At 35.6% G+C, this 10,000-nt stretch overlaps 1 protein-coding gene across 2 annotated transcripts in view; it reads right to left on the bottom strand.

The window, feature by feature from the left end:
* The window catches only part of LOC144957814 (sialin-like), a 71,937-nt gene that overhangs the window by 4,530 nt on the left and 57,407 nt on the right, over positions 1–10,000 (bottom strand). The window lies entirely within an intron of this gene.

Raw genomic sequence — 10,000 nt, 5'->3', positions numbered from 1 at the left:
ACCAGAAACAACACCAATACCACCATCATCATCAATAACAACAACACCAATACCACCATCATCATCCATAACAACAACACCAATACCACCATCATCATCCATAACAACAACACCAATACCACCATCATCATCCATAACAACAACACCAATACCACCATCATCATCCATAACAACAACACCAATACCACCATCATCATCCATAACAACAACACCAATACCACCATCATCATACATAACAACAACACCAATACCACCATCATCATCTATAACAACAACACCAATACCACCATCATCATCCATAACAACAACACCAATACCACCATCATCATCCATAACAACAACACCAATACCACCATCATCATCCATAACAACAACACCAATACCACCATCATCATCCATAACAACAACACCAATACCATCATCATCATCAATAACAACAACAAGGTCTCAAGTGAGTAAAGAGCTACTCGACTATGCATAAAGATCTATGTAGAATGAGGCCCCAGAATTTACTAGTTACTATAAATGAAAAACAATTAACGATTTGTTTACAATGAAATAAAAATAATGATGAAATTTAATTAAAAGAGATAAACAGTGATCGTGGCAGTTACAAATAGAGATATGAATATTTTACGTAACTTATGATAATATCTCAGGTTCGTAAGTTTACGTTTCCAGGCAGTTGATGGGCTTGGATGATCTATTCCTCTGATAACAGGATTGGACTCGTAAAATTCCACTTCCAGGCAATTGGTAAGAGGTTATAGTGTAGTACAGCGGGCTTGGGTTTGATCCTTGAAGATTATAAAATCAAAGTTAAAAGCTCCGGCGTCTTAATGGTGTAGATATAATATCTACAAAGTCCCAAAAGATAAAAATCTTACAATATATATATAGGAATAGAGTGACTGGCCGTCCGGCATAGATTGTGGAGAGAAAGTGAGTGTCAAATGTTAGACCTATCAGCTTTTATAGTAAGTGGCTACGTGACAGAATGTCGAACGAAAAGTATTCACTAATTAGAAATTAATTCGAGGGAAGGCTATAAAAGGAAAGACGATCTAATATTAGAAGGTAAAGTTTATCTAAGCCTACCGAAATATAACTGGAGTGAGATGAATTCAGTTCTTAATAAAATAAAATTTAATAAGATAATTGTGAACAACCTTTACTGTGACACCCCCCACCCACGTTTAAAATATACTCTTTAACCATTATGGGAAAGATAGATTTTACAAACGGAAGTAAATTTACTATCATGATACTCTAGCATTAATCCATTGTTATGATTTGTGCTACAATTAAATTATTTATTAACTAGACATGGAAATGTTTATATTAACGTAGGTATATGAATGGGTGACAATAACAATGAAAGATTGTGATTACAAATCATTGTGATGAACAACATGATGGCAATGTGATTACAAATCATTGTGATAAAACAATAGTGATGGCAATGAAGCATGATTTATGTCGATGATATGAAGGTAATTTACTGAATGAAATGAATGAAAATGTAAATGGAATATTGACATTTCAATTATTAATCATAAATGAGTGAAAATTCATAACAATAATAGATAAAGAGAAGATTTCCCAAATCATGAATGGGTATGGTATATATATCCAAACAATACTCAATGTTACATTAAGTTGGGTCATCATGTTTACAAATAAAATTATCGAATTTGTGCGTTCTGATTTGGCATAATTTGCGAGGTAACTAACAGTATGCATGGGAGGTTAAGTTATACCCTTCTCACGTCATTACACTAATCGAGAAAGTAGGTCGGCGTGAATATTTTCACAACCTGGTATGTGAGAGATACTGAAAGTGTAATTTTGCAAAAATAGACTCCACCTTAGTACTCTACTATTATTCATTTTGTTATTTCTTATGTACGTGAGTGGTTTATGGTCCGTTTCGACCACAAACTCTTTTAGCAGTAGATATCTGCTGAATGTCTTTAAAGCAAAGACGATGGCCAGTCCTTCACGCTCTATTACAGAGTATCGTGATTCTCTGTCCAATAATTTTCTGCTTGCATATAAGCAAGGCATTAGAGTTCCCTCATGTTCCTGTAATAGTACACCTGCGATGCCCTTATCAGACGCGTCAGTTCTTACAACAAATTCTTTTGACATGTCGGGTAATTTAAGAATTGGTTCTGAACAGAGTAATGCCTTTAATTGGTTAAAGCTATTCTGACACGCTTCTGTCCAAACAATTTTGTTCGGTGACCCATTCTTTGTCAGATTTGTTAGCGGTGTCGCGATGTGCGCGAAGTTGTAAATGTATTTCCTGTAAAAATTTAGGAGCCCAAGTACTTTGCGTACTTCTTTTTTTTGTCTTAGGTGGTTGCAATTGTGCGATTTTTGTTTGTTTTTCTGTCTCGGGTGTCTGTGTCCCATGACCAACGGTATGACTAATCCTGCATTTGAAGCTTCGATATTAGTAAACATAGGTTGCGACACTGTGTCTCTATCAAAATATTTTTTTAGCATATTTGCATGGAATGTCTTTGTTGTGTTGTTAATTTTAATCTCGTAATTAACATTAGATTTTACTGCTGTTATTTTGAATGGTCCTTTCCATGTAGCTAAAAGTTTACTCGAGTCATCGGGTAAGAGTATTAGTACTTTGTCACCAATCTCAAATTTTCTTGACTTGCTTTTTCGATCGGAGTATTCCTTGTATTTCTCTGCTTTTTTAGTGACGGATTCCTGTGCTAGCTTACATGTGTCCTCTATTCTGTCTTTCAGGTTTCTTACATATTCGTAAGCAAACATAATTTCGTTATTGTCCTCCTCATTCCCTTTACAAATGTCGGCTACTATATTGATCGGGCCGCGAGGTGATCGTCCATACATCAACTCAAATGGGGAGTAGCCTGTAGATTCTTGGGGTATTTCTCTATATGCAAATAGGATTGCTGGTAAGTATCTGTCCCAATCATCTGGTTTTTCTGCTGACACTTTTCTTAACATATTCTTTAGAGTGCCATTAAATCTTTCACAAAGACCATTTGCTTGGGGGTGGTAGGGAGTTGTGAATGAGTGTTGGATTCCCATGAGTTTCATGGTTTCATGCATCATATGTGATGTAAATTGGGGTCCATTGTCCGACAGTATCTCATTTGGTATGCCTATTCTAGTAAAAATTGTCATCAATGCTTCAGCTATGTGATCCGATGTAGTTGATTTCAATGCTATCGCTTCTGGCCACCTGGTTGCGTAATCGACTAGTGTTAGTATGTGTGTATGGATTCTATCTGATTTTGTTAAAGGGCCTATAATGTCAATTGCAACTTTTTGAAAAACTTTTTCAATAACTGGGGTTGTCTCTAATGGCAATCTCGGTATTCTGCCTTTTGCGACTCTTCTTTGGCATGTGTCACACAATTTCACATATTCTCGGACGTCTTTAGTAATTCCAGGCCATGTGAAATTCTCGGATATTCTCTTCAATGTGGAAGAGCTCCCAAGATGTCCAGAAGTTATTGAATCGTGCGCTATTCCAAGGATTTTGTTTCTGTAAATACTCGGCGTGACCAGTTGTTTAGCTATTTTGTTTCTTTTCCTATGTAACCTGAACAGAATATCTTTTTCAATGATGTATTCAACTTTTGATTTCGTCCCTTTGTTTGCGATATTGAAATATGAAGTTAAAGTCGGGTCCTTTTTCTGTTCTTCAATGAACGTGTTCCTGTCAAATTGTTGTGGTTCTAGAGAAATAGTCATTGGCTTCTCTGTTGTCTTAGTCATCTTTCTTGTTTCTGCTAGACAAGCTGTTTCTTGGGTTAATGACCATTCTTTTACATCTGTTGGGTTGTCTTTAAGACCTTTTATATTGCCAACAATAACATCAGCGACGGGGTTGGGAAGTATACAGCATTCCACTATTCCTGTATAGTATGGGGTTTCTATGTACACATTAGCTGTTTCAAAGGTTTCGACTGTGCCACTGAATGTGATGCATTGTACCGTTTTTCCAGTTTTGTCTTCGTCATTGATCAAAGATGCTTTTATTCCTACTGTACTGCATCCTGTGTCTCTCAATATTTTGCAATCAGTTCCATTAGCTTTACCTTCACAAAAAAATAGCGATCCTGCTTTGTGAGTTTGTGTTAAAAGTGACATACCTTTCACGCAATACACATTTATATTTTCTCCTGACATTACTCGTGTCTGATTGTTTACACTTGTTTGGAGTGATGCATTTGCAGTTTCTTTTGGATATCCCACGATTTTGTAACATTTGTCTGCTGTGTGGCCTTTCATTCCACAATATTGACATTTAATTATAGGTTTGTTGGTTTTCTTATACTCAGTATTATTGTCAGTGCTATTTCTTGTTTTGTTTTGATAGGGTCGGCTATGGTCTCTATTGAACTGTTTGTTCCATGGTTTGTTACTATGGTCATCCTGTTTCACTTGCGTGTTCCGAGTGATTGATCGGCTCGTTCTATTTGAGTACTGAACTTTAGGTGTACATGGACTCTGAGCAGCGGCAGCGTAGTATGGTTCCTTCAATGTTCTGCTAAGGGGTGTCAATGGATGTGCGCTGTTAAAGTTTTCTGCGTAGATTTTTAATTTGTCCAAGTTTTCTGGCTTTCTCTCTTTAAAGAATGCGACTAAATCTGGGTTGCAAGCTTGATAGATTCGATTCTTCAGCGTGAGATAGTAAAGGCCTGCAAAGTCGTCTTGTTTTACGTTTGCCAACTCAAGCCACCGATTTAGAAATTGAGTAATTCGGTTCACGAATGTATTAAAGTCTTCTCCACTTTCCGGTTTTGCAGTGTGAAACCTTTCCTGGTAACCATCTTCTGTTAATCTAAATCTTTTAAGTAGAGCGTCTTTAATTTTTCCATAGTCATCTGCATCTTCAGTTGTTAAGGTATAGAAAACTTTTAGCGGTTCTCCAGATAAGCAGTTAATCAAGGCTGTGGCCCATTTGCTTTCTGGTCAACGGTAACCTTTAGCCTGAACTTCGAATCGGTGTAAGAAGGATTCTAAACAGTCTGAGCGTTCATCGTATGTTGGCATGCGTGGAAGTTTCACGAAAAATTCATCACTATTATTATGTTTTCTTTCATGACCGGTTTTTGTTTTTTCAATTTCCAGCATCATTTGGGTCCTTTTGGTTTCTTCTTCTGCTAATGCTATTTGTCTTTTTAGTTCCCTTTCTTGGACTCTTTCTTCTCGTTCTTCTCTACGTATTCTTTCTTCGTGTTCTTTTTCTTCTCTACGAATTCTTTCTTCATTTTCTTCTCTACGAATTCTTTCTTCATTTTCTTCTCTACGAATTCTTTCTTCATTTTCTTCTCTACGAATTCTTTCTTCATTTTTTTCTCTACGAATTCTTTCTTCATGTTCTTTTTCTTCTTTTACTTTCTCTTCGCACCATGAAAATATTCTTTCCTGGGGTATTTCTAAGTCCTTTGCGAGACTTAAGTATCTTTTATATGCTTCCATGTTGCAATAAATTAGTTACGATATTTTATATATATTATATTGACAGGATACTGTTACTGACTGTTTTATTTATTTACACTTACTGGAATGAACTGTTCTATTTTTAGAAATCTCTCTCTCTTATTTCAACTTATTATGTATGTTGAATTTGATGCCTTTTATCGTTATATCTTATAAAGCAATGTGTCAATACAATGCGTAGTTATTATGACTTGTGTCAATAACAATGTGTCAATCGCGTGTACTCTAAACTATGTTACTACGAAAAATGTATCACCAATGTGTGTGACTCGTCGTTAGTTTGTGTACAATTATTCGCAATGACGCTAATATACTAGAGTGTGATAACAATAATAGGATGCCAAAATAATCCCAAGTTATCTATCACTAAATATAACACGACGGCTAGTAGACTCCTTTTATTATTATTTAGTTTTTAAAGACTCACTTTTCAGAACATAATATATAAGTGGTTTTCGGTAACAGTAATATGCCAAAAATGCATTTAAAACAAATCACTATGCAAAACAAATCACGATGTCTATAGTTACTATGTGATGCCCAACTCATGTAAAAGAGAATAATGAAGGATATATTTACCAACTCAATTCGTGGCTGGGACCTCTCTCTTGTTCAATGGTTGTTCAACAATTGTAATTAGGCATTGAAGAGTGTTTAACAGTGATGTCTGAAATACAAAACAATAAAATATCGTAAGATTTACAATAGTTACAAAATGTGTTCACAACACTGAGTGATTGGATGATAGGTGAATGAATCGTTATGGAATGTAAACATATTGAAAACAATTCATGAATGAGGCAAACAACAAAATGAAATGAGTGATATAATAACAAAGTGGACAAGGAATGAATGAATGAATGAAAAACTGAGTGAATAGATGAATGAATAAATGGATAATGTATGAATGAAAGAATGAAGGGAGGAATAAATGTATGAATGATTGGATAAATGAGTGAATAAACGAATGAATGAATGAATGGATGAATGAATGAATAAATGAATGAACAATGAATGAATGAATAATTTATAAAAGAATAAATGAATGAAGGAATGAATCAATAAAATGCTATTCAATTTGAATGAAAGAATGAATGGATAAATTGCTATTCCATTTAAATGAAGAAATGAAAAAGAAAAAAAAATTAATCCTGTAAATAGGGAGTTCAATTAAAATATGATCAAGTGGGGCAATTAAGAGTTTTACAATTTAAACTTTAAAGTTAGATGAAATAGATATAAGTAACTAAATAAATTCAATTCTTTATATGTGTCCCCTCCAAAATGTCATGGTATCAAGTGAGTAAAGAGCTACTCGACTATGCATAAAGATCTATGTAGAATGAGGCCCCAGAATTTACTAGTTACTATAAATGAAAAACAATTAACGATTTGTTTACAATGAAATAAAAATAATGATGAAATTTAATTAAAAGAGATAAACAGTGATCGTGGCAGTTACAAATAGAGATATGAATATTTTACGTAACTTATGATAATATCTCAGGTTCGTAAGTTTACGTTTCCAGGCAGTTGATGGGCTTGGATGATCTATTCCTCTGATAACAGGATTGGACTCGTAAAATTCCACTTCCAGGCAATTGGTAAGAGGTTATAGTGTAGTACAGCGGGCTTGGGTTTGATCCTTGAAGATTATACAATCAAAGTTAAAAGCTCCGGCGTCTTAATGGTGTAGATATAATATCTACAAAGTCCCAAAAGATAAAAATCTTACAATATATATATAGGAATAGAGTGACTGGCCGTCCGGCATAGATTGTGGAGAGAAAGTGAGTGTCAAATGTTAGACCTATCAGCTTTTATAATAAGTGGCTACGTGACAGAATGTCGAACGAAAAGTATTCACTAATTAGAAATTAATTCGAGGGAAGGCTATAAAAGGAAAGACGATCTAATATTAGAAGGTAAAGTTTATCTAAGCCTACCGAAATATAACTGGAGTGAGATGAATTCAGTTCTTAATAAAATAAAATTTAATAAGATAATTGTGAACAATCTTTACTGTGACAAATACCACCATCATCATCAATAACAACAACACCATTACCACCATCATCATCCATAACAACAACACCAATACCACCATCATCATCCATAACAACAACACCAATACCACCATCATCATCCATAACAACAACACAAATACCACCATCATCATCCATAACAACAACACCAATACCACCATCATCATACATAACAACAACACCAATACCACCATCATCATCAATAACAACAACACCAATACCACCATCATCATCCATAACAACAACACCAATACCACCATCATCATACATAACAACAACACCAATACCACCATCATCATCCATAACAACAACACCAATACCACCATCATCATCCATAACAACAACACCAATACCACCATCATCATCCATAACAACAACACCAATACCACATCATCATCATAACAACAACACCAATACACCATCATCATCCATAACAACAACACCAATACCACCATCATCATCATAACAACAACACCAATACCACCATCATCATCATAACAACAACACCATACACTCCACATCATCCAACAACAACACCAATACCACCATCATATCCATAACAACAACAAACCAATACCACAACATCACTCATCATAAACAACAAACAACACCAATCACCACACATCATCCATAACAACAACACCAATACCACCATCATCATCCATAACAACAACACCAATACCACCATCATCATCCATAACAACAACACCAATACCACTCATATCATCATAACAACAACACCATACCCCATCATCATCATAACAACAACACCATACCACCATCATCATCCATAACAACAACACCAATACCACCATCATCATCATAACACAACAACACCAATCACCACACCTCAATCATCACATAACACACACACCAATACCAACCATCATCATCCATAACAACAACACCAATACCACCATCATCATCCATAACACAACACCAATACCACCATCATCATCCATACAAAACACCATACACATCATCATCATAACAACAACACCATCCACATCATATCCATAACAAACACCAATCCACCATCATACAACAACAACACCAATACCACATCATCATACACAACACCCAATACACATCATCATCATAACAACAACACCAATACCACCATCATCATCCATAAACAACAACACATACCACCATCATCATCCATAACAACAACACCATACCACCATCATCATCCATAACACAACACCAATACCACCATCATCATCCATAACAACAACACCAATACCACCCACTCATCATCCATAACAACAACACCAATACCACCATCATCATCCATAACAACAACACCATACACCATCACATCCATAACAACAACCAATACCACCATACATCATCCAACACAACACCATCACATCCATAACACACACCAATCCACCATCATCATCATAACAACAACACCAATCACCATCACATCATAACATACAAACCAAACCACACATCATCCATAACAACAACACCAATACCACCATCATCATCATACAACAACACCAATACACACATCATACAACACCATACACAATCATACAAACACACCATCATCATCACATAACAACAACACCAATACCACCATCATCATCATAACAACAACACCAATACCACCATCATCATCCATAACAACAACACCAATACCACCATCATCATCCATAACAACACCAATACCACCATCATCATCCATAACAACACACCAATACCACCATCATCATCCATAACAACAACACCAATACCACCATCATCATCCATAACAACAACACCAATACCACCATCATCATCCATAAACAACAACACAATACCACCATCATCATCCATAACAACAACACCAATACCACCATCATCATCATAACAACAACACACCAATACCACCATCATCATCATAACAACAACACCAATACCACCATCATCATCCATAACAACAACACAATACCACCATCATCATCATAACACACAACACACCAATACCACCATCATCATCAATAACAACAACACCTATACCACCATCATCATCCATAACAACAACACCAATACCACCATCATCATTCATAACAACAACACCAATACCACCATCATCATCAATAACAACAACACCAATACCACCATCATATCATAACACAAACCAAACACACATCATCAATACACACCATACCAATCATCATCATAACAACAACACCAATACCACCATCATCATCCATAACAACAACAACCCACAATAACCACCATCCCATCATCACATAACAACAACACCAATACCACCATCATCATCATAACAACAACACCAATACCACCATCATCATCAATAACAACAACACCTAATACCACCATCATCATCCATAACAACAACACCAATACCACCATCATCATCATAAACAACAACACCATACCACCATCATCATCAATAACAACAACACCAATACCACCATCATCATCATAACAACAAC

Source organism: Berghia stephanieae, chromosome 12 (genome assembly GCF_034508935.2).
Source record: "Berghia stephanieae isolate SIO BIC M18660-M18661 chromosome 12, UCSD_Bste_1.3, whole genome shotgun sequence".
Classification (NCBI taxonomy): domain Eukaryota; kingdom Metazoa; phylum Mollusca; class Gastropoda; order Nudibranchia; family Aeolidiidae; genus Berghia; species Berghia stephanieae.
The sequence above is the reverse complement of the archived record's forward strand: the minus strand, read 5'-3'. Positions and strand labels throughout refer to the sequence as shown.